Consider the following 24,299-nt stretch of genomic DNA (forward strand, 5'->3'; position numbering starts at 1 on the left):
ACAAACCCTTACCAAAAGTCGCTCCCTAGCTCTCCTGTAGTCCCCTTCACATACTGGAAAGTTGCTCCCAGCTCTCCCCACAGCCTTCTTTTCTCCAGGCTGGACAGCCCAAACTCTCTCAGCCTGGGATTTAAGATAAGACCTCAGAGTTTTCACTCCTCTTCAAGCACACAAACACCCAGCTATCACATAGAAGCTTCATTATGGGAACAGAATTTATTAACACCATATCTGGATTAAGATCAACCTCTATCCTCAGAGGCAGGAAAGATGCAGAGGTATGAACAAACCCCACAATTTGTAAACAGAGATAAAAAGAATGAGAAGTCAACCTTAAGACATGAGCTCATCCTTCCTTCACTGCTTGCTACCCTGAGATATCACAGCCCAGACTGATTTATAAACTGACAGCACCACAATACTGTTCCAAAGCACAGAATCATAAAGTGATAGAATTGTTTGGCTTGGGAAAGACCTCCCAGAATATCAAGCCCAACCTTCAACCTAAGACCACCATGGCCATTAAATTATGTCCCATAATGCCATGTCCATACATTTCTGACACACCTCCTGAATAAAAAACCTCAAAGCATCCAATCCTGAACCTGCAAAGCTTCTTTGGGATCACTTTCTAGATTAAAATAACAACTGTGAGTTGCAACAGGACAAATGGAGTTAAAGAAATTGCTTCAAACCAAAAATGACTCACTCAAGATGCTTCTCTGGCTACATCCCTGGTGCTGATCTAATTTTCAGCAGATAATGTTACATAGAATCATAGAATTGTCAGGGTTGGAAGGGACCTCAAGGCTCATCCAGTTCCAACCCCCCTGCCATGGGCAGGGACACCTCACACTCCAGCAGGTTGCTCACAGCCACATCCAGCCTGGCTGCAAAAACCTCCAGGGATGAGGCTTCCACCACCTCCCTGGGCAAGCTCTGCCAGGCTCTCACCACTCTCATGGGGAAGCATTTCTTCCTAATATCTAAATTATTATGAGATAACTTTAACCTACCAGGCTGAAGACAAGTCTGAAGGGCAAAGTTTCCAAGTCTGCTGTGGCAATAACTTCTCAACTCAACTCATCAAAAAGATTCATAGAATGCACTGGGTTGGAAGGGACCTTCAAAGGTCATCTAGTCCAACCTCCCTGCAGTAAGCAGGGACATCCCCAGCTAGATCAAGTTATTCAGAGCCCCACTGAGCCTTAATATCTCCAGAGATGGGGCCTCCACCACCCTCCTGGGCAACCTATTCCACTGTTCCACCACCCTCATACTAAAGAACTTCTCCCTAATGTCCAATCCAAATCCACCCTTCTCTAGTTTAAAAACATTGCCCTCATCCAGGATGTGATCCTCCTTAGCAGGGGTTAATGAAAACCTCTGACTCCAGTTGTGGAGTCCCTGTAAAGAAAACAACCTAGAACCAGAGGTGAATGAATTGTCTCCACACAGAGAAATTCAGTGTGGTGAATTCACTGCAGCTGGCTGGCCAGGTCCAAAATTCCTGCCTTCCAGAAGTGCAGTCCCTGCAGATGTGTGGTCCAAAGAGAGGGATTTGTAACGAACAAAAGGCACACTAAAAAAAACCTTTCCTGCTGTATTCCTTCAACCTGTCTGGATGCAAAGTTGAGCACAGCTTTTCCTGCTAATCTGTGGGCAGAATGTTCTCCTCCCCATTCAATGGGTGTCACAGTCTCACAGTATAGCAGAGGTTGGAAGGGACCTCCAGAGATCATCAGGTCCAACCCCCCTGCCAGAGCAGCATCACCCAGGGTAGTCTGCACAGGAATGCATCCAGGTGGGGTTGGAAAGTCTCCAGAGAAGGAGACTCCACAACCCCCCTGGGCAGCCTGCTCCAGGGCTCTGTCACCCTCACTGTAAAGAAGTTTCTCCTCATGTTTGGCCAAAACCTTCTATGTTCAAGTTTGTCTCCATTGTTCCTTGGCTTATTGCTGTGCACCACCCAAAAGAGCCTGGCCCCCTCCCCTTGACCCCCACCCCTCAGATATTGATAGACATTGATCAGATCCCCTCTCAGCCTTCTCTTCTCCAGACTAAACAGCCCCAGGGCTCTCAGTCTCTCTTCACAGGGGAGATGCTCAAGTCCCCTAAGCATCCTCATGGCTCTCTGTTGGACTCTCTCCAGCAGGTCTCTGTCTCTCTTGACCTGGGGAGCCCAGAACTGGACACAGGATTGCAGCTGTGGTCTCAGCAGAGCAGAGTAGAGAGGCAGAAGAACCTCCCCAGCCCTGCTGGACACAACTTTCTTGACGCCCCCCAGGATCCTATTGGCTCTCTTGGCCACAAGGGCACATTGCTGTCCCATGGAGAACTTGCTGCCCACCAGCACTCCAAGGTTTTTCTCTGTAGAGCTGCTTCCCCACAGGGTACATGCTCAGAGATGCCCAGCACCAAGACTGTCTGGCAGTATCTGCAGTGCAGCCTGCTTGCAGTGAAAGAGAAGCAATGTGATTATTTTTGGTGGGCACAGAATTAGCAATGCACTTATGAAGGGGTTTTTTTTTTTTCTTCCACTTGACTCCCACTCTCCTCTCTGCTGCTGCTTGGAACAGGATCAACCATTTTGTTCTAACAGAACCAATTCATGTTCCAGAGAGCCTTGGGAGGTTTTTTTTCACAAGTGCTTCCGTTTCACTCCTTAACAGGAAGTATGAAACCATCAGATATTTTCCAATCAAAGTGAAGCAAACCAATGAAATCCCATTATAGCAAGAAGGAGTTGCTATAGCTGGGGCTGGAGATACTGAGGGAAACAGATGCAGCTCCTCTGGAGACTCAGGGAACTGATGAAGTGTCCTTGGTTGGTTTTTTTTTTTTTCCCCTTTTTGGTATAAAAAGATGCTCTTCAAATTATTTCCTTCAGTTGATTCCTGAAGGCTATCCAATCAAAGCCCATGTTCTGGACAACCTCAATGACCTGGCAGGTTTCAACACTAGAACATAGAATCCTAGAGCTGTTTTGGGGGGAAAAGCCTTCTAAGATCATTGAGTCCAACCATCAACCCAACACCACCATGGCCACTAAACCATGTCCCAAAGTGCCATGGCCACACATTTCTTAAACATCTCCAGGGGTGGTGACTCCACCACCTCCCTGGGCAGCCTGTTCCAATGCCTGACCACTCCTGCAATAATTTTTCTTAATCTCCAACCTAAGCCTTCCCTGGCACAATTTCAGGCCATTTTCTCTCATTCTATCACCTGAGACTAGGGAGAGGAGACCAACCTCCACGTGGCTCCAGCCTCCTTTCAGAGAACTATAGAAAGCAATGAGGTCTCCCCTCAGCCTCCTTTTCTCCACTGTAAACACCCCCAGCTCCCTCAGCTGCTCCTCTCCAGACCCTTCCCCAGCTTTGTTGCCCTTCTCTGGACCTGCTCTAGCCCCTCAATGTCCTTCTTGGAGTGAGTGGCCTAAAACTGAACCCAGTGCACAACCACTGCCTTACTCCTGCTGGCCACACCATTGCTGATCCAGGCCAGGCTGCTGGTGGCCTTCTTGCCCACCTGGGCACTGCTGGCTGATGTTCAGCTGCTGTCAGCCAGCACCTTCAGTTCCTTTTTCTGCTGGGCAGTTTCCAGCCACTCTGCCCCAAGCCTGGAGCATCCATGGGGTTGTTGTGCCCCAAGTGCAGGATGCAGCACTTGGCTTTGTTAAACCTCCTCCAAGTGACCTCAGCTCCTCGAGCCAGCTTGTTCAGATCCCTCAGCAGAGCCTTCCAACCCTTCAGCAGATCAACACTGCCACCCAATTTAGTGCCATCTGCAAACTCACTGAGGGTGCCCTCAATGCCCTCCTCCAGCAGATCATTGTTAAAGATACTAAAGAGAACCTACTGAAGATGCTTCAGAGAAATATTTCCATCCTCTTTAGAGCACTACTATTAAGCAAAGGAACTTGAAGTTTTTCCTACAGTAACAGAGAGATGCGCAGTTGCACCCTGGGATAGGACAAGGGGCAATGGATGGAAACTCCAGCACAGGAGGTTCCACCTCAACATGAGGAGGAACTTCTTGACTGTGAGGGTCCCAGAGCACTGGAACAGGCTGCCCAGAGAGGTTGTGGAGTCTCCTTCTCTGGAGCCTTTGCAGCCCTGTCTGGATGTGTTCCTGTGTGACCTGTGCTGGATTCTCTGGTCCTGCTCTGGCAGGAGGGTTGGACTGGAAGATCTCCAGAGCTCCCTTCCAACCCCTAAGAACCTGTAAGTCTATGATCTGTGGTGCCATAATGGTGATGTTTCTGGACAGCTACAGAAGGAGAACTTTGTGGTGTGATGATAAATCAGCTTAGAGTCAGAGAACTGCTTTAGGTGGAAAAGCCCTCCAAGATCTCCAGAGGACCCTTCCAATCCCTAACATCCTGTGCTCCTGTGAACAAACCTTCACAGAGTCTGTGCCAAGCATTTTAGTCCACTAAAGGTCATTCCAAACAAGCCAGGCAGATACCCAGCAAAGCAGCCAAATATGAGGATTCAAAGCCCAGCCTGGTCAGCTGGAGGTTATTTATGGTGTTCCATATGCTGCAGGACCCAAAGCATCTTATTAAACTTCTTGTAAGTTGCCTATTCTCTCCCAGGCAGCATCTGCTGAAAGGAGGCAGATGAACAGCTTGCTTTATGCTCCAAACAATGTTAGCTGAAGCTCTGCTAGATTATAAATAGCCCTTCTGATGAGTCAGCAGATGAGTCCCTGGGTTGTAGAAGTTGGGATAAGACAATTCTCTGAATGAGATGACTTTGTCACCCAGGACGTTCTCCTCTTACAACACACGTTCCATGAGGGCCTCTCTTTGTTTCATCGAAGCTCAGAAGTGACTCAGTCATCTCAGCAATTAGCTGCACTGAGGCTGACAGCTCTCATCACACCCAGGGATGGCTTTGGAACTTCGAGGTGGGGGCTGGGGCCTGGTGCCAGAGTATTATTCAGGCAGAATCCAGGAGAGGGCAATGTCTGGCTTTGGAAAGACTTCCTACTCCACTCCCTGTGCTCAGACACAGGGAAGCAGCATGCAAGCAGCAATAAATAGAATCACAGAATCATAGAATCAGTCAGGGTTGGAAGGGACCACAAGGATCATCCAGTTCCAACCCCCCTGCCATGGGCAGGGACACCTCACACTACAGCAGGCTGGCCAGAGCCTCATCCAGCCTGGCCTTAAACACCTCCAGGGATGGAGCCTCAACCACCTCCCTGCACAACCCATTCCAGGCTCTCACCACTCTCATGGGGAAGAACTTCTTCCTCACATCCAGTCTGAATCTCCCCACTTACAGCTTTATTCCATTCCCCCCAGTCCTGTCACTACCTGATAGGCTAAAAAGTCCCTCCCCAGCTTTCTTGTAGCCCCCTTCAGATACTGCGAGGTCAGAAGAAGGTCTCCTGGGAGCCTTCTCTTCTCCAGACTGAACAGCCTTAACTCTTTCAGTCTCTCCTCATAGGATAGGTGCTCCAGCCCTCTGATCACCCTGGTGGCCCTTCTCTGGACACCTTCCAGCATGTCCAGATCCCTCTTGCAATAGAGGCTCCAGAACTGGATGCAGTACTCCAGGTGGGGTCTTACCAGAGCTGAGCAGAGGGGAAGAATCACCTCCCTTGACCTGGTGGCCACACTTCTCTTGATGCAGCCCAGGATCTGGTTGGCTCTCTGGGCTGCAAGTCCACATAAACAGTAAATAGTAGTGCTATTAGGAAATATTATATTATATTATTATTTATTATCTATAAATATTACAAACAGTAAATAGTAGTGCTATTAGGAAATTCCCAGGCAAATATCCCGAAAGGAAGCTAGGAGAATGTGACTCAAGTTTCATCCTGCTCATTTCCAGCCAACTATTAGAGCCATCCAGAATAAGGACATTCCAGCTTCCCACCACACTGGAGAACATTCACCCAGCAGGGAAGCTCTTCACTGCCCACACAACCTGAAGACCACCTACAAGAGTTTCCAAAACCAAAGGTTAGTTGGCTTGATGGAAAACACTCTGGCTATGCTGTTATGTTAGGTCAGGACTTGTTCTGTCCCAATGCTTCACTGTGCCCTTCTGATAGTCTGAGGCACAGAGGAACACAAGGAAGTTGTTCTTCCTTTTCATCAGAGTCACAGAATGGTTATGTTTGGCAAAGCTCTTTAAGCTCATCCAGCCCAGCCATGGGTTTGATGGGTGGACCACAAGATGGATAAAGAAGTGGCTTGATGGCTGCACCCAAAGAGTGGCTGTCAATGGCTCCATGTCCCAGTGGAGGCCAGGGATAAGTGGAGTCCCTCAGGGCTCAGTCCTGGGACCAGGCTTGTTCAACATCTTTGCTGGTGACATGGACAGAGGCATGGAGTGCACCCTCAGCAGGTTTGCTGCTGACACCAAGCTGTGTGGTGCAGCAGACAGGCTGGAGGGAAGGGATCCATCCAGAGGGACCTGGACAGGCTGGAGGGAAGGGATCCATCCAGAGGGACCTCAACAGGCTGCAGAGCTGGGCACAAGCCAACCTCATCAGGTTCAACAAGACCAAGTGCAAGGTCCTGCAGCTGGGTCAAGGCAATCCCAAGCACAAATCCAGGCTGGGCAGGGACTGGCTGGAGAGCAGCCCTGAGGAGAGGGACTTGGGGGTGCTGGGGGATGAGAAGCTCAACAGGAGCCAGCAGTGAGCACTTGCAGCCCAGAGAGCCAAGCAGAGCCTGGGCTGCAGCAAGAGAAGTGTGGCCAGCAGGGCCAGGGAGGGGATTCTCCCCCTCTGCTCCACTCTGCTCAGACCACACCTGGAGCTCTGGGTCCAGTTCTGGAGCCTCTGTTACAAGAGGGATCTGGAGGTGCTGGAAGGTGTCCAGAGAAGGGCCATGAGGATGAGCAGAGGGCTGGAGCTGCTCTGCTCTGAGGACAGACTGAGAGAGTTGGTGCTGTTCAGTCTGGAGAGGAGAAGGCTCTGAGGAGACCTTCTTGTGGCCTTGCAGTATCTGAAGGGGGCTACAAGAAAGCTGGGGAGGGACTTTTTAGGCTATCAGGTAGTGACAGGACTGGGGGGAATGGAATAAAGCTGGAAGTGGGGAGATTCAGGCTGGAAGTGAGGAAGAAGTTCTTCCCCATGAGAGTGGTGAGAGCCTGGAATGGGTTGTCCAGGGAGGTGGTTGAGGCCCCATCCCTGGAGGTGTTTAAGGCCAGGCTGGATGAGGCTCTGGCCAGCCTGATCTAGTGTGAGGTGTCCCTGCCCATGGCAGGGGGGTTGGAACTGGATGATCCTTGAGGTCCCTTCCAACCCTGACTGATCCTGTGAGTCTGTTCTATGATTCTATTGAGCGGAGCTGATGCTGTCAGCCAGGATGCTTTCTTTGGGGTGGGTTGTTTGAATTTGGGTTTTGTTGTGGTTTTTTTTTTTCTGTTTTGTGGAAATTTTTTTGTTTGTTTTTAGTGGCCTTGTTTTTGTTTTAGTGAAGCTTCAGAACCCCAAATTCCCCAATGTGTGTCTGCAATAAAGAGTGCTGAAAGCTGCCTGGAGACACGACGATTGCTCTGACTGTATTCTAACAATCGATCACTTTTCACAGCACAATAAACCACCCCAGTGGTGCCTCTGGGGCACTTCAGAGGCTGCAAAAGAGTGTCATAAAGAGTGATGAACTTCCATTTCCTTCAGCTAAGAACTTGTTGAATAAAACTACCATCTCCTAAAGCAGGGCAAAATTTCATGTTTCAAATCCATGAACTAATGCATCACAGAATCCAAGCATGGTGGGGGTGGGAAGTGGTCTCTGGAGGCCACCCAGTCCAACCCCACCCTGCTAGAGCAGGGCACCCACAGCTTGCCCAGGATCACAATGGCCAGGGGGGGCTGGAATCTCTCCAGAGAAGGAGACTCCACCACCTCTCTGGGCAGCCTGCTCCAGGGCTCAGCACCCTCACACCAAACAACTTTCTCCTCCTGGCATTCAGGTGGAACCTCCTGGATTCCAGTTTGTGCCCACTGCCCCTTGTCCTGTCACTGGGCACCACTGACAAGAGCCTAGCCCCAGCCTCTTGTTTCCCAGCCTTTATCTCTTGCTGAGCATTGCTCAGATCCCCTCTGGGGCTGCTCTTCTCCAGGCTCAACAGCCCCAGGGCTCTCAGCCTTTCCTCCTCACAGAGCTGCTTCAGGCCCCTCAGCATCTTTGGAGCCTCTGCTGGACTTTAGATTCTATGGTTCTGCTCTGGCAGGAGGGTTGGACTTGATCACCTTTGAAGGTCCCTTCCAACCCCTAACATCTATGATCCTCTCCAGTAGTTCCCTGTCTCTCTTGAACTTTTGAGTCCAGCACTGTCTTCAAAACTCCAGATGTGGCCTCACCAGGGCAGAGTCGAGGGGCAGGAGAACCTTCCTTGACCTGCTGGCCACGCTCTTTTTTGTGCACCCCAGGAGACCATTGGCCTTCTTGGCCTCAAGAACACATTTGTGGCTACTGGGGAACTTGTTGGTGTGAAGTATCCATTTTCATCATCACTCATTTATTTGCAATAGTATCAAATATTTCACTGTTATTCATTAACATTTGCTTCCACGACAGCAAAAAATCTATTGTAATTGAAGAGTATCATCAGTGGGTGATGGGAAGATGCTAGGGAGAAATCCTTCCCAGAAAGAGAGACTGGACATTGGGATGTGCTGCCCAGGGAGGTGATGGAGTCACCATCCCTTGAAATGTTCAAAATAAGCCTGGATGAGGCACTCAGTGCCATGGGCTAGTTGATTAGATGGTGTTGGGTGATAGGTTGGACTTGGTGATCTCAAAGGTCTTTTCCAACCTGGTTAATTCTGTGATTCTGTGTTAGAAGAACACAGCTAGGAAGTAGCCAAAATAAATAAGGGCTAAGTGGAAATGGGGAATTTTCAAGCTCCTAGACAGCCTTGGCACAAGCCAGATGCCTGATGACCTCTCTAGTCAGCCTTATGAAAGAGCTTACAGAAGAGCTTCCAAACAGAACAGGGAAATGAACTTCACAGCTAATCCTTAGGTTGGCTGAATGGCTATGAAGCAATCCAAGTGAGCCAAGCCTTGCTTCCTCTCTTTGGAAGGGGACCATTAATCCCCTGTCCAGCTCAAGACTGCCCACAGCCCCGCTGCAGCTGTGCTAAGCAGCAGTCTGACATGCCAGCAGAAAACATTTATCCACTGCAATGTATAATGAGCATTCACTGGAGCTCAGGCAGCAGGGACCCCCCAGGTTTCCAGCACATTACTATGTGTCTCACAACCCAGATTTCAGACTCTTCTGTTGGCCTCTGCCCATTTCCTTGTGCCCACATGGACCAGCCTTGCCACTCACAGAAAGGAAACCCAAGTGCTCTTCTCCTTCCCTCAGGTATAACTCCCAGGGTGAGGAGTCCCCATTAAGCTGTGCTGCCATCAGGCTGCTCTGCCAGAAACATCCACCAGAAATTGCTCTGCTGGCTGGGGCCGGGACAGGCTGATCCTGTCTGCCACACTGGCTTCAGCAACGCCTCTGCAACCCCCCTGCTGAAGGCTCCAGGTTCAGAACTGGGAGCTGCAGGCCCTGCACAGCCAGACTGACAGCCAGCAGCACTCACATTCTGCCACCAGCACACCAAAGACTCTCCATGTCACAGGCTGTGCACTGCTGGGTGACCCCAGACCCAACCCTGGACCACAGCCACACCACCAGCATGTCCCCACATCTGCCCTAGTGGGAGGTGTCCCTGCCCATGGTAGAGGTGTTGGAACTAGGAACTTTGAGGTCCCTTCCAACCCAAACCATTCTAGGATCTCCTGTTCTATGATCCTCTGTTGGGGATGGCTTTCATGGAATCATAGAACGGTCCAGGCCAGAAGGGACCTCCAAAGCTCATCCAGTCTGACCTCCCTGCAATCAGCAGGGACATCCTCAACTAGATCAGTTTGCCCAGAGCCATGCTGAGCATCACCTTGAATATCTCCAGGGATGGGGCCTCAACCACCTCCCTGGGCAACCTGTTCCAGTGTCTCATCACCCTCATGGTGAAGAACTTCTTCCTGAGATCCAATCTAAATCTGCTCTGCTCTAGTTTGAAGCCATTGTCCCTCATCCTGTCCCTACAGACCTTAGCAAACAGTCTCTCTCCATCCTGCCTGTAAGCCCCCTTCAGGTACTGGAAGGCTGCTGTCAGGCTGTTATCTAAGTTCACCAAACTTAAAGCATCACAAACTTGGTCTTTTCTTAGCATACAACTCACTAAAATCAAAACCAGAAGAGAAACATCACACCTGGCTTTGACATTTCTCAGTCTCAGTGTGCACACATCCCAGTCCAGGTGTTTTAAGCTGCAGGCCAACAGCTCTGGAGACTGTGCCCAGATCCCAGTTCAAAGCTCCAGCTTTGGCAGAACACCCTTCCCCACCAGCAGCATCAAGACAGCCCTATGGGCTGTACAGACAGAAGAATCAGAGAATCTGAGAATCACAGAAATGCTTTGGGTTGGAAGGGACCTTGAAGCTCATCCAGTTCCAACCCCCCTGCCATGTGTAGGACACCTCCCACCAGCCCAGGCTGCTCAAGGCCTCATCCAGCCTGGCCTTGAACACCTCCAGGGAGGAGGCATCCACAACCTCCCTGGGCAACCTGTTCCAATGTCTCCCCACCCTCACTGCAAAGAATTTCTTCCTCATCTCCAGTCTCAATCTCCCCTCTTTAAGTCGCTTCACTTAGTGCCATCATCTTTTACTCCAGCTCTATTCAATTCCAGCAAAAGCACCCAAATATCTGCAGTGATTTAGAAGCTATCAGTCGCTTCAAGTATTTAAATCAACTGGAAGTAAGGAAGCTGAAGTGTTTATTTAAATGCAAAGTTGGGCAATATGAATATTCCTCAGCAGGCTTTCCATGCAGGAAGGCAACAGACTGAGAGCAAACTGCAGAAGTGACCTGCGGCACCCACGTGGGAACGCAAACAACTCTGATGCGCTCTGGACGTGCCTTGAATACACAGAGCTTCCTGGAATGCCATTTACCACAGCAGGAAGGGAAAGGCAAAGGACAAGGGATTTCAGTTAACAAGAGATTTTCACCCTGATGTTGAGTGGATGGTGCAGCCACTGCTCTGAGGGCAGCTGCCGGAGGCAGGCGGAGTGCAGGAGTCCTTCACTGAGCGATTCCTTAGCACACTGTGCAGAGCAAAGCCATCACATCCAGGAGGTTCTCCTCCCCCTTTCCTCTGCCCTGCTGAGGCCCCACCTGGAACACTGCGTCCAGTGCTGGGCTCCCCAGTTCAAGAGGGACAGGGATCTGCTGGAGAGAGTCCAAGGGAGGGCTCCAAGGATGCTGAGGGGACTGGAGCACTGCCTGGAGAGGAGAGGCTGAGAGCCCTGGGGCTGTTCAGTCTGGAGAGGAGAAGGCTGAGAGGGATCTGATCAATGTCTATCAATAGCTGAGGGCTGGGGGTCAAGAGGCAGGGGACAGGGACAGCCTCTGCTCAGTTGCACCCTGGGATAGGACAAGGAACAATGGATATAAACTACAGCACAGGAGGTTCCACCTCAACATGAGGAGGAACTTCTTCACTGCAAGGGTCCCAGAGCACTGGAGCAGGCTGCCCAGAGAGGTTGTGAAGTTTCCCTCTCCAGAGACTTTCAAGACCCATCTGGATGTGTTCCTGTGTGACTTGCACTGGATTCTATGGCCCTTCTCTGGCAGGGCAGTTGGACTTGATGATCTTCAGAGGTCCCTTCCAACCCCTAACATCCTGTGATCTGTGATCCTGAGAACATTTCATGTGTGCCAAGAACAACATCCTCACGTTGGCACCCTGGGATTAGAACATGCTGCAGGAGCCACCTCCTTAACAGGCTGGCACCTCCCGTTGGGAAAAGATTTTAGTTTCTCTATGTGGTTGGATTTTACTGGTTAAGGGATTGCTAACAAAGAACATAAAAACAGTCACTCTGAGCCACTCTGGGGTTAGGGACTTAGTTTAGGAACAGCTTGGGGGGGTTAGGGCTTTGGTTAGGGACTTCTGCTTCTGTTAGTTAGCTTCTTCTGGCAAGGGCTTCAGTGTAGGGATGTTGCTAGGGATATGCTTGGGATTTCTACTTCTGTTAGCTGCTTAGTCTGTTAAGGGCTTCTGGGACTTCTGCTGTTAAGGACACTCTGAGACTCTGTGATGCTGGGGATGCTACAATGCAGCAATAAAGGACTTCTGAGAAGACTTCTGAGATTCTCTGCCCTCTGCATTTCTGGACTCTCGTTGCTCTATGGCAATGGGGTTTCTGCCTCCATTCATCACCCAGTGGCACCTCCTCATAAGGGGACTGCAACTCCATTCAGCTCCCCTGGACCAGGGAATCAACAGGTAGAGTTGATGGAGGTTCAGACTTTGGACCTGGCACAAGATCCATCACAACTAGACAGCAAAAGGCAATGCATTAACCTCAAAAGAGAAACGTACTTCCTACCACCTGTCAACAAAAGCCTCCATGTTGCATTGCAGTGCCTCAAAGCCACTTCCAACCCATCAGTAGTCCACTGTGTGTGGTGTTTTCACTCCTCTCTAGCAACTCAGAATTTCATCTTACATCCTGCCACACAAGGGGAAAAAAAAAAAAAAAAGAACTAGCAGAGTGTATGCAAGATAGCATCATTGCTTCTGGGAACCTTTCAAAAGGAGCATGAAGCCTCCAGTAAGACCTCTTTCTGCCCATAAATAGAGAAGCTTTACACCTGTGATTACAAATTGCTTGGAAGAGATTTTTAGAGGTATGGGAGTGCTGACCTTCATGGTTTTACATCAGGCACTACAAAGCAGCCTGAAAAGTAGGGCTGATACTGCAGCGTTTTTCACCAAGGTTTTTTTTCTCCAAAACATGCTGGATATGACCCACTGGGGAAAAAAAAAATCACCATCTAAATTTAGGCAAAAGCTTTTTTTTTTTCTTTTTCCCTGCTTCTTTCCTGCCAATTTCTTTGGAGTCTGGCCACTTCCCTGGAATAAGAAACAAAAGAGCACAACTCAGTGTGTTTTCAGCTCTCTGAACATGCTCCTGGGACTGGAGATTGACTTGAAATATTGGCTCTGGAGTAACTTCCCTGAGTAAGAAAAGGATATACCTGAGCTTTAAATTCCTCATCTTCTGCAGGTGACATCAAATTAAGCAGGAGTGTTGATCTGCTTCAGGGTAGGAAGGCTCTGCAGAGAGATCTGCATAGGTTGGGCCAACGGACTAAGGTCACTTGTATGAGGTTTAACAAAGCCAACTGCTAGGTGCTGCACCTGGGTCACAACCCCATGAATGCCTGGGGCAGAATGGCTGGAAACTGCCTAGCAGAAAAGGACCTGGGGGTGCTGGCTGGCAGCCAGCTGAAGTTGAGCCAGGTGTGCCCAGGTGGCCAAGGCATCCTGAACTGGATCAGCAACAGTGTGGCCAGCAGGAGCAAGGCTGGGATTGGGCCCCCTCTACTCAGCACCAGTGAGACCACACCTTGAGTACTGGGTTCAGTCTGGGGCACTGCAGCATAAGGAGGACACTGAGGTGCTGGAGCATGTCCAGAGAAGGGCAACAAAGCTGGTGAGGGGTTTGGAGAGCAGATTTTAGGAGAGGCTGAGGGACTGGGATTATTTAAACTGAAGAAGAGGAGGCTGAGAGGAAACGTCATGGCTCTCTAGAGCTACCTAGAGCAGTGAGGTGGAGGTTGGTCTCTTCTCCCTAGTTTCAGGTGATAGATCAAGAGGAAATGGCCTGGAATTGTGCCAGGGGAGGTTTAGGTTGGAGATTAGGAACAATTTCTTTCCTGCAGGAGTGTTCAGGGATTGGAACAGGCTGCCCAGAGTGGTGGTGGAGTCCTCATCCCTTTTGGGCATGGCACTTGGGGACATGGTCTGGCAGTCATGGGGGTGTTGGGCAGAAGGCTGAACTTGAAGATCTTAGAGGCCTTTTCCAACCTTATTAATTTTATGACTGGATGACTTCATTGCACTCATTGCTGTCACAACAAACTCTGCAGCTACCTCATCTAACCGCAGACGGCCGAGGTAATGCCTGCACAAATACCTGGCAAGCAACCACACAGCATTCCATATCCCAAAGCCTTCTGAGAGGCTGAGACAAGCCAGATCTGACTAGATACAAAACAAAGATGCATCAGGCTGGGCTCATTTTATCTTATAATGATTTACAGAGTGTTCTTTCCACCTGTGCCAAGCTTTGCCAGCTTCCCAAGTGTCTGCCTTGCCTTCCACATTTGTTACAGCCATCAAACTTTAAGACCCAAACTGCTTCTCAGTTTCACTTTTATCTTTAGGGAGTCTGGGTGAGATCTTTGTCTTCTTCTTGTTATATAGGCAATTGGCAGAAAAATTACAGATGCAGAAAATGTGCAATCAAATGTTGGCTTTGCTGCTGCTTGGTGTGTTTAGGAAGCACTAAGGAAAGCATCAGGAATTGAGGAGAAACCATTTGGCTTTATGACTTAAAAGCAGATGAAAGAAGCAAGCTGGAATAAACCCATCAAGAGCAAAACTGGGCAGGAAAGGGAGAAAATATACACAGAGAGGGAAGAGGAAACGTTGGGATTTTGTCATAGCATCATAGAATCACAGAGTGGTCTGGGTTGGAAGACACCTCCAAAGCTCATCCAGTCCAACCCCTCTGCACTCAGCAGGGACATCCTCCACTAGATCAGATTGCCCAGAGCCCTGTCCAGCCTCACCTTGAAGATCTCCAGGGATGGAGCCTCAACCACCTCCCTGGGCAACCTGTTCCAGTGTTCCACCACCCTCATGGTGCAGAACTTGTTCCTCACATCCAATCTAAATCTGCTCTGCTCTAGTTTGAAGCCATTGTCCCTGGTCCTGTCCCTGCAGCCCTTTGCAAACAGTCTCTCTGCAGCCTTCTTGTAGCCCCCTTCAGATCCTGGCAGGCTGCTATGAGGTCTCCCTGGAGCCTTCTCTTCTCCACGCTGAACACCCCCAGCTCCCTCAGCCTGTCCTCAGAGCAGAGCTGCTCCAACCTCCTGATCATTTTTATGGCCCTCCTCTGGACCCTCTCCATCAGGTCCATGTCCTTCCTGTGTTGAGGGCTGCAGAGCTGGATGCAGTACTCCAGGTGAGGTCTCACCAGAGCAGAGGACAGTGACAGAATCCCCTCTCTTGATCTGCTAAGGATCTTATGAAAACAAAAATCTTTGGAAATTTGAGCACTTTGAGGCTGTGTAAAATCAGCCCAAGCCTGCTGGTGCTAGAGCAATACTCCTGACTTTCAAATACAGCTCCTGTCATTTATTTTCTGTCTGATGGTTAAAGAGAAGACACAAATGGCAGTGCCAGGGAAGTCTGTGAGGTTTTAAACCCAGCTAAGACTGAGATCACAGCTACAGTTTGAAGAAGATCCCCTGAAAGGTGTGTGCCCCTCTCCTGTCCACCCCTCCAGCTTGGTTCATACCTAACCACACCAAGGGTCAAAATCAGGGCACAGACCACTGAGGAAAAACTGCCAGGCAGCTTTGGCATTCCAGTGTGGAAGGCAGCATCCACAGCCAGCCACACAACCCTGTCATTTATATCCCTGCTGAAAGCAAACCAACCACCTCTAAAAACCAGCTGTGGAAACAGAAATAAAATTACTTTTCCCCAGGCAACCTTCTTTACCCAGGGAAAAAAAAAACACTTTCTGAGACTGGCACATTATATTTGGGAACAGCCAAACCTAGCAGCAAGGCAAGGGGAGGTGGGGGGGATGGCAAACTGAGCTGCTTTGGAATTGAATTCCCTTTCCTACCTCCCCTCATTTTTCTATCACCCAGCAACTATTCTTTAGACCTATGCATGGCAGGAATCAAATTCTTATAACTGGCTTCATCCCAGTCATACCAATCCACACCCCTGAATCCATCAGGATTACTTACAGAGATAAACACAAACATTTCATAACTCTCCTGACATTCTGCCTGCCTATTGCATCCTGGAACATGCAAACTAACAACTAGAAAATTGTTATCAGAAGACCAAAGCTTCAAACCCTGGAAGAAATTCTTCACTACAAGGGTGGCAAGACTCTGGAATGGATTGTCCAGAGAGGTTGTGGATGTCCCCTCCCTGGAGGGGTTCAAGGCCAGGTTGGATGTGGCCTTGAGTAACCAGGGATAGTTGAGAGGTGCCTCTGCCCATAGCAGGGGGGTGGATTAGAAAAGTGTGTCCAGCAGGGCTAGGGAAGTTCTTCTGCCTCTCTACTCTGCCCTGCTGAGACCACAGCTGCAATCCTGTGTCCAGTTCTGGGCTCCCCAGTTCAAGAGAGACAGAGACCTGCTGGAGAGAGTCCAAGGGAGAGGCAGGAGGATGCTTAGGGGACTTGAGCATCTGCCCTGGGAAGAGAGACTGAGAGCCCTGGGGCTGTTTAGTGTGGAGAAGAGAAGGCTGAGAGGGGATCTGATCAATGTCTATCAATAGCTGAGGGGTGGGGGTCAAGGGGAGGGGGCCAGGCTCTCTTGGGTGGTGCAGTAATAAGCCAAAGAACAATGGATACAAACTGGAACATAGAAGGTTTCAGCTCAACAGGAGAAGAAACTTGTTTGGTGTGAGGTGCTGGAGTCCTGGAGCAGGCTGCCCAGAGAGGTTGTGGAGTCTCCTTCTCTGAAGATTTTCCAAGCCCACCTGGATGCATTCCTGTGTGACCTTCCCTGGGTGATGCTGCTCTGGCAGGTGGGTTGGACCCAATGATTTCTGTGATACTTTGATCTCTTCCAGCCTAAGCCATTCCATGTGCCAATTTCAAACCAGGTGCCATGATGCTGGGGCCAAAGGGCAGACACTCAAAAGCACAGCCACAGGGCTGCATTTTTACCCTAACTTCCACATTCCCAGTTACCAAACACTTGGGAGACTTCCATCTCAATTTCAGAGAGTTTAAAAACCAACAGATCCTCTCCATGAAGACTTTGCACAGGACCAGAATTCTCACCTGTTCCAGGAGTGAACCTGATAACCACCCAGGATCTATCTGCATCTCTAGACACATGCATGGTTAAAGTTCAAGAGAACTTGTCTGGCTTGACACATCATTGTGTGCACAATTAACCTGTTACCTCTCAAGCTCCACTGTGCACAAGCCATTGGAAGGCTCTGTTGCAATAACTGCAGAGCTCCTATCATGATAAAGGTTTGCATTGCAGGAGAGAGAGGGAAGAGATGGCTGGGCAGTCATACAGCACTCTGAGGAGAACATGAGGCCAAGGGAGGTTCTCCTCCCCTTCTACCCTGCCCTGGTGAGACCAAATCTGGAGTATTGTGTCCAGTTTTGGGGTCCCCAGTTCAAGAGGGACAGGGATATACTAGGGAGTGTCCAGTGGAGGCTACAAGGATGATGAAGGGACAGGAACATGTCTGATGAGGAAAGGCTGAGAGCCCTGGGGCTGTTTAGCCTGGAGAAGAGCAGCCTGAGAGGGGATCTGAGCAATGTCTGTAAATATCTGAGGGGTGGGTGTCGAGAAGGGGCCAGGCCCTTTTCAGGGGTGTCCTGTGATGAGAGGCAATGAATACAAGCTGGAACCCAGGTGGTTCCACCTCAACATGAGGAGAAGATTCTTCGCTGTGAGAGTTCTGGAGCCCTGGAGCAGGCTGCCCAGAGAGGTTGTGGAGTTTCCTTCTCTAGACCCATCTGGATGCATTCCTGTGTGTCCTGCCCTAGGTGATCCTGCTTTGGCTGGGAGGTCTTTCTTCAAAAGACAGATGCTCCAGTCCCTTAATCATTGGAACAGGTTGTCCAGGGTGGTGGTGGAGTCACTGTCCCTCGAGGCATTCAAGAAACCTGGGGACACAGCACCTGGGGACATGGTTTCATGGCAATGGTGGCTGATGGTTGGACTCAATGACCTTAGAGGGCTTTTCCAACCAACCACAACAATTTTGTGCTGCTGTATGACATAAACACATCTCCTTTGCCATAGGATTCCCTGCAGGTGGCTAAGGCAGGACCATTTTATGATCTGTGACTCTCTGTCCACAGGGCCCACACTCAATCTCTTCTATGCTCCCTCCACACCAGCCTAGGTCACCCTTCTCCTAGCAGCTTGAGAGTGTTAAGCTGCTTAATGCTGCTTCTCTGAGGCTGTGTTCCCATTGTTGGCACTTTCAATGGCTGTCATTATCTCAGGCAGTGCAACACTTTACACTTTTCTACAGGAGTACTACTTATACACAGGATTTTAGCTGCCTTCTCTCTGGAATGGGATGGTAATGAGCTGCTTGGCTAACAACTCTCACAATACTTTGACAGCCTCCTGCTGTTCTTTTAGCTCAGTTTCCATAATTCAGGTATCCTGGGAACCAAGCAATCTTTTGGCAGCATGGAGGCCCCGACCTTCCCATCTGCTTTTTGCTGTGCCACTGAGAAGCTAAACTTGAGCTCCAAGAGTTACAAACCGTTTTCCAGAATCAGCTTGAGATAAACAATTTCCCAGGTTCACTCTTAGCTGAATATTGGTTGTGATTAAGGTCTGGAACCATAATTTGTTGACCCATGCTCCACCTGATGTCAGTCTGAGTGAAACCTCTCCTGTGCTCACCTTCACATCTGCAAGAGACTAAACCTTGTCTCTCTTGAAGTGAATCAACAAAGATAAAATCACCTTTGCTCCTCACCCAGACAACAGCTGACATGTATTGGGCAGACACCACTGGATAAGGACTCTCTGGAATGTGCACAGACAAGATCATCTCTACCCATCAGCTACCCCAGCAAGGGAGGGTGTGCAAAGGACAATGGATTCACCCCCTGGACACAGACTGAAAAACCCTGTGACTGAAAAACTGTGTGAAAGACCTGAGCAATGTCTGCTCAGGAGAAGAAAAACAGAGGAGAAAATACAGAAAAAAGGACAGATACAGGAGAAGAGACATCACCATGGAGCCTGGAAGCAGCAGACCACGAGGAACCCTCTCTCCCTGTCCTAAGTTCCACCTGCTGCAACTCAAGGAGATCCTAAGTTCTGCCTGTTGCAACTCAAGGAGCTCCTAAGCTCCACCTGCTGCAACTCATGGAGCTCCTAAGTTCCACCTGCTGCAACTCATGGAGCTCCTAAGTTCCACCTGCTGCAACTCAAGGAGCTCCTAAGTTCTGCCTGTTGCAACTCAAGGAGCTCCTAAGCTCCACCTGCTGCAACTCATGGAGCTCCTAAGTTCCACCTGCTGCAACTCATGGAGCTCCTAAGTTCCACCTGCTGCAACTCAAGGAGCTCCTAAGTTCTGCCTGTTGCAACTCAAGGAGCTCCTAAGCTCCACCTGCTGCAACTCATGGAGCTCCTAAGCTCCACCTGCTGCAACTCATGGAGCTCCTAAGTTCCACCTGCTGCAACTCATGGAGCTCCTAAGTTCTGCCTGTTGCAATTTAGGGAGCTGAAGAGGCTGCTCAGAGAAGGACTTGGACTTGGACTTTGGAATCTCTCCGTCCCCTCCTCCAGTGGAGGACAGCAGAGCCAACAAGGATGACATCTCCTTCAGGACAACGCAGCAGCACCCTTCCTCCACAGACCCAAACCATCTTTGGGGGTGGGGGATGTGGTAATAGAATTCCTTTCCTATTTTCTCTCCCTCTTCTTCCTCTCTCTCTCTCTATTTTTCCCCCTCCCTCTCTCCCTTCTTCTGTTCCTTCCACTTCATTCTGTTAATCAATAGCCTGGCTGCTGATATTGTCTATCCTGCTCTAGTGTGAGGTGTCCCTGCCCATGGCAGGGGGGTTGGAACTAGATGATGCTTGTGGTCCCTTCCAACCCTGACTGATTCTGTGATTCTATGATCTGGGCTCCTTTGTGCCTCTAATTTCCTGACATGGGAATATTCAAAGGAACTGAGTCTCTTTCCCTCTCCAGAGGAGACAACACCACAACCTTTTTGTTTGTTTCTCTCTCTAAATTAAGCAAACACCCCTGAAAGACATAGAAGAGGTGGGTGCTGTGCATTGTTATCTGTCAGTGGAAGAGGAGCATGAGCCTGAGGGGTTTGGTCTGTTCCACCAGAAGCTCCCCCCCCTGCTAATGCTATTAATAACTGGAGTGTTCCCAGTTAAACATGTATCTAGTTCACCCAGACAAAAATCTGCTCTGAGCAAATTATCTGAAGGCAGATTGCTTACAGACCAGGGTTTGTCTGCAGTACCCCATCTCATTAGCAGCTGCTGATCCCACTAAGCAATTAGCAGGTTTCTTTAGCTCTTAATCCTACCCTGATATACAGCAGAGGTAAAGACAGCAGCAGCCAGGATGGGCAGCTCTGCAGGAAGCCAAACACAGAACTGGCCCCACCTAAGCTGAGTAAACTCAGGGGATGCTGAGCCTGAAGGACCTGGGCCCTTAGGCTGTCAGTATTTGACACCATTGCCTGGAAATGGGCCTGCAAAGGACATTCCTTTTTACCCATCAGTTTTCATAGCATCATCCATAGGAATCATCCAGTTCCAACCCCCTTGCCATGGGCAGGGACACCTCCCACCAGCCCAGCTTGCTCAAGGCTTCATCCAACCTGGCCTTGAACACCTCCATGGAAGAAGCATCCACAGCCTCCCTGGGCAACTTGTTCCAGTGTCTGACCACCCTCCCTGCAAAAAATTTCTTCCTCATCTCCAGGCTCCATCTCCCCTCTTCCAACTCAAAGCCATTGTCCCTCCTCCTTTCAATCCAAGCCCTTGTTCAAAGTCCCTCCCCAGCTCTCCTGGAGCCTCTTCAGGTACTGGAAGGCCTAAGGTCTCCCTGGAGCCTTCTCTTCTGCAGCCCCAACTCTCTCAGCCTGTCCCCATAGGGGAGGTGCTCCATCCTTCTGGTCATTTTCATGGCCTCCTCTGCACCCTCTCCAGGATCTCCAGGTCCTTCTTGTGCTGGGGGCCCCAGAGCTGGAGGCAGTGCTGCAGGTGGGGTCTGAGCAGAGCAGAGGGGCAGAATCCCCTCCCTGTGCTGCTGCTCTCCCTGTTCTGGATGCAGCTCAGCACACAGCTGGCTCTGGGCTGCCAGGGACCATTGCTGGCTCCTGGGGAGTTTGTCACCAGCTGACACCCCCAAGGCCTTCTCTTCAGCACTGTTCTCCATCCATTCTCCATCCAGCCTGGATTTATGCTTGGGATTGCCCCAACCGAGGTGCGGGACCTTGCACTTAGCCTTGTTGAACTTCATGATGTTCACTTGGGCTCACCTTCCAAGTCCTTCTGGATGGATCCCTTCCTTCCAGCCTGTCAACCAGGCCACACTGCTTGGTGCCACCCTGAAACCTGCTGAGGGTGCACTCAATGCCACTGCCCATGTCAGGGACAGAGATGTAGATGCCAACGTACTATTTCACAACTGCCTTGGCACAAATGCTTCAGGTGCTGGAAGGGCTGCCTTGGCTTGTCAGCTCTATCTCCAGCACTATGACACCACCACCAAGCTGCACACGTCTTCCTTGCTTTGCAACTGCTGCAGAACAGTGAGCTTCTCAAAGCTCAGGACAGGCTGAGAGAGTTGGGGTTGTTCTGTCTGGAGAGGAGAAGGCCTCCTTGTGGCCTTCCAGTATCTGAAGGGGGCTACAAGAAAGCTGGGGAGGAACTTTTGAGGGTGTCAGGGAGTGATAGGACTGGGGGGAATGGAGCAAAACTAGAAATGGGGAGATTCAGATTGGATGTTAGGAAGAAGTTGTTTCCCACGAGGGTGGTGAGAGACTGGCAGAGGTTGCCCAGGGAGGTGGTGGAAGCCTCATCCCTGGAGGTTTTTGCAGCCACGCTGGATGTGGCTGTGAGCAACCTGCTGTAGTGTGAGGTGTCCCTGCCCATGGCAGGGGGGTTGGAACTGGCTGAGCCTTGAGGTCCCTTCCAACCCTGACAATTCTGTGATTCTATGACCACCAAGTCAGCACCTTAAGCACTCTACCCTTCTGTTCTGGCTAAATACCTCCCAGACTAGTAACAGACAAAGCAACTGTAGCATTGTTACAGTTCAGAACTGAAATTTTAGTTGCAAACAGAATTTCCCAGAAGTTTTGGACAGTAGGAGAGGGCTGGACTCCTTTTAGTTCACATTATAATAACGGTAAGTCCATCTCACTCAGCTGGAGTGCATTCACTCAATTGGAGTCCATCTCCCTCAACTGGAATCCATCTCACTCAACTGGAGTCCATCTCACTCAGCTGGCCTGAAGAATAGCTTTGTGGGGTCCTTTTTTCTCCTCCTGGAGCTGAATTATGGTGCAGGGGGACTGTACTGTTATTAAGTTGTGTATATATATATACGGAAATACACTTCGTACATGTTTATTGTTTATCCTACTGTTACATTTAGTCTCTTTTGTAAATACAATTCCATTTTTGCTTCCAAATTCTGAGTGTGGTAAATTTGCTCTCTGGGGCAGATTTCTGAAGTTACTGGGGGGGTTTGGGAGGGATCCAATCCAACCCATAACAAGCACAGTGATTAAAATTCCTGTTATAAGCACAAACTCAAATGAAAACCAAACAAAGTCAACTGCTAAGATTCTTAATAATACTTAATTCTCAAGAATCTCTTGTAATCAAAACAAGAAAGCTGCACCTGGACCTGGACAGGCTGCAGAGGTGGTGCCCAGGTGAACCTCATGAGGTTCCACAAGAGCAAGTGCAGGGTTCTGAGCCTGGGCTGGAACAATCCTCACTGTCAATACAGACTGGGGGAGGAGGGGATGGAAAGCAGCCCTGGGGAAAAGGACTTGGGGGTGCTGGTGGGGGAGAAGCTGGACAGGAGCAGGCAGTGTGAGCTTGCAGCAAGGAAGGCAAATCACAGCCTGGGCTGCATCCAAAGCAGCATTGCCAGAGACCCAGAGAGGTGATTCTGCCACTGTGCTCTGCTCTGCTGAGACCTCACCTGCAGTGCTGTGTGCAGCTCTGGAGCCCTCAACACAGGAAGGACCTGGAGCTGATGGAGAGGGGACAGAGGAGGCCATGGAAATGCTCAGGGGGTTGGAGCAGCTCTGCTCTGAGGACAGACTGAGGGAGCTGGGGGTGTTCAGCCTGGAGAAGAGAAGGCTCCACAGAGACCTAATAGCAGCCTGCAGGTATTGAAGGGGCTACAAGAAGGCTGCAGAGAGACTGTTTGCAAAGGGCTGCAGGGACAGGACCAGGGGCAATGGCTTCAAACTAGAGCAGAGCAGATTGAGATTGGATGTGAGGCACAAGTTCTGCACCAGGAGGGTGGTGGAGCACTGGAACAGGTTGCCCAGGGAGGTGGTTGGGGCCCCATCCCTGGAGATATTCAAGGTGAGGCTGGACAGGGCTCTGGGCAACCTGATCTAGTGGAGGATGTCCCTGCTGAGTGCAGGGGGTTGGACTGGAATGAGCTTTGGAGTCCCTTCTGACCTGGACCATTCTATTATTGGGACTTCTTGGATACTGATCAGGACTATTACCAGTGGTCCATCTCCAACAATTTCCAACAAAAACTGGTTCCTATGCTCAGCTACAACATGCAGTTACTAAACAGGTCCATGTCAAGAACATTTCCATTACTTGAAGCAACAGTAATACCCCAGCCCCCCCCTTACAACCACCCCAAGACAGAAGGCAGGTTGGAGCTGTTGAGCATTGCCTCTACACTGGGTTCTTTCCTTTGCCTAGACAGCTATAGCTGGGTTGTGTTTTTTTTTTCTCCTTCTCAAAGCATGCTGATGAGGTTTTAATTCTGAAGAAGTCAACCAGTGGTACTTTAAAGCAGCTCTGCTCACAGTCAGAGGTTCTCTGCAAATATTAATGCTGTTGATTTTATGCTCCATGTAAACCAAAGGTGTTATTTGCACTCTAAAAAGCACTTTATTCAGTCAGCTCCACTCTAATTGAACAATTTACCTTTAATAAGCTGCCCCTGAAGTGTACAAAGCACCTTTGTGGAACATCAATCTCACTGCCCCCATCACCATAACTCTCTCCTACCTCCCCTAACACTCTCTGCTTTTCATCAATGCCATCAGCTCTCCATTGAGGAGATCTAAAGCTTCCTTCAACCAGATTTGGTCTTTTTCTTCCATAATTTTGTCTTCCAACAGCCTTAGAAATCCCTGGAAACAGTACAGTAACTGCTTCTATTTTCACACACAGAGCTGAAGGACAAGGGGCAATGGATGGAAACTAAAGCACAGGAGGGTCCACCTCAACATGAGGAGGAACTTCTTCAGTGTGAGGAGACTCCACAACCTCTCTGGGCAGCCTGTTCCAGGGCTCTCCACAGAGACCTAAGAGCAGCCTGACAGTACTGACAGGCTCTGGAATAGGCTGCCCAGAGAGGTTGTGGAGTCTCCTTCTCTGCAGCCTTTGCAGCCCTGTCTGGATGTGTTCCTGTGTG

The sequence above is a fragment of the Indicator indicator genome, chromosome 15 (assembly GCF_027791375.1).
Source record: "Indicator indicator isolate 239-I01 chromosome 15, UM_Iind_1.1, whole genome shotgun sequence".
In the NCBI taxonomy this organism is placed as follows: Eukaryota; Metazoa; Chordata; class Aves; order Piciformes; family Indicatoridae; genus Indicator; species Indicator indicator.